This window comes from Chrysochloris asiatica, unplaced genomic scaffold (genome assembly GCF_000296735.1).
Source record: "Chrysochloris asiatica unplaced genomic scaffold, ChrAsi1.0 scaffold00245, whole genome shotgun sequence".
Lineage (NCBI taxonomy): Eukaryota > Metazoa > Chordata > Mammalia > Afrosoricida > Chrysochloridae > Chrysochloris > Chrysochloris asiatica.
In genome coordinates, this window is record NW_006408763.1 from 3,580,209 (window position 1) to 3,581,606 (window position 1,398).

The following is a 1,398-nucleotide window of genomic DNA, read 5'->3' on the forward strand; positions in this document are numbered from 1 at the left end:
TTGACTGCTGCTTCCATGAGTGTTGATGGTTGATCGGAGCAAAATAAAGTCTTGAAAAACTTCAGTCTTTTCTCCATTTATCATAATGTTATTGATCCTTTGGTGAAGATTTTTGTTTCCTTTACATTGAGGTGCAACCCATACTTTGGTCTTTGATCTTCATCGGTGAGTATTTTAAGTCCTCTTTGCTTTTAGTAAGAAAGGCTGTATCATCTGCATATTGGAGGTTGTTAATGTGTCTTCCTCCAATCCTGATGCCACATTTTGCTTCACAGAACCCTTATGTATATGTATAAGGCATATGTAGGTGGACTCAAAGCTCCAGACTTTCAGCTACAGCTTAGCACTTCAACTGTTTGCACCCTAATTAGGTTAACTTCCTTATAGCTGTTGGCATGCTTGTTATTGCATATTGAAGTGAAAGCTTATTTTAATATTTGTCTAAGAAATAAGTAAGTACAAAAGAAGACCTTAAGGCATTCCAGAGCCAAAATCATTACCACTAATTGGGAGTAATCTTTGTGAATGGGTTCTCTCTCTTGTATGGACAATAAAATATAATGTGCTATCCACTAATTTCCTTTGAAAACTGTCAAAGATAAAGATAACTAGCAAGTTAACTTTTGAGTAAGATGACCAAAGAAATAGTGTTGCATAACTAGGACACAAACAAGCAATCAAATAGAACATCAATGTGAGAGTTGTATCCTTGAAACCTAAACAGAGCATATTAAAGGCCTGAAATGTGCAAAAACTGAAATGATGTCAGCCCTGCCCTACCTCATCTGTTAAAAGATACACAGTTTTTACAGTTATTACACAGTTTTGTTTGTAATGGACCATCTTAAAACAAGTTTTTTCTTTCTGATGTGATTTAAATAGTGAAAAAATATGGTGGGTTTGTTTTAAATCACACTATGAATGTTAGGAAAAATCTACAAGCCTCAGTTATAATAACCAGCTTCTTTTCTGCTCCAACTGTCCTCAGCCAAGTGGGTCATATACAGGCTCCCACTACTGGAGACACACCTCTGTTGCTCACTGCTTGACTAGGAACTATGAGAGGGGCAAGGGTTGTATCTTATGGTTGCTTGTATCCCTGGTAACTAATATGGCACCCAGTATGGTGGTGGTAAGGTGCTCTGGTAGCATATGGTTACAAATAGGGCTGCTAATCTCAAGGTCAGCAGTTTGAAATTACCATCGGTTCCGCAGGAGAAAGATGACACTTTCTGCTCCCGTAAAGGGTCACTATGAGTTGGAACCGACTCCACAGCACATAACTACCACCACCACCATCACCACTGGTGGTGGGGAGTCATGGTCTGGCACTTTGGGTTAATGTGCTGGATATAAATGCATTTGAACCTCAAGGTCAGGAGTTCAAGCTCACCAGCT

General features: G+C 39.0%; 1 protein-coding gene across 1 annotated transcript in view; it reads right to left on the bottom strand.

The window, feature by feature from the left end:
• ACYP2 (acylphosphatase 2, muscle type) overlaps nucleotides 1–1,398 on the bottom strand; it is a 267,846-nt gene that overhangs the window by 143,308 nt on the left and 123,140 nt on the right. The gene's annotated exons all lie outside the window — the stretch shown is intronic.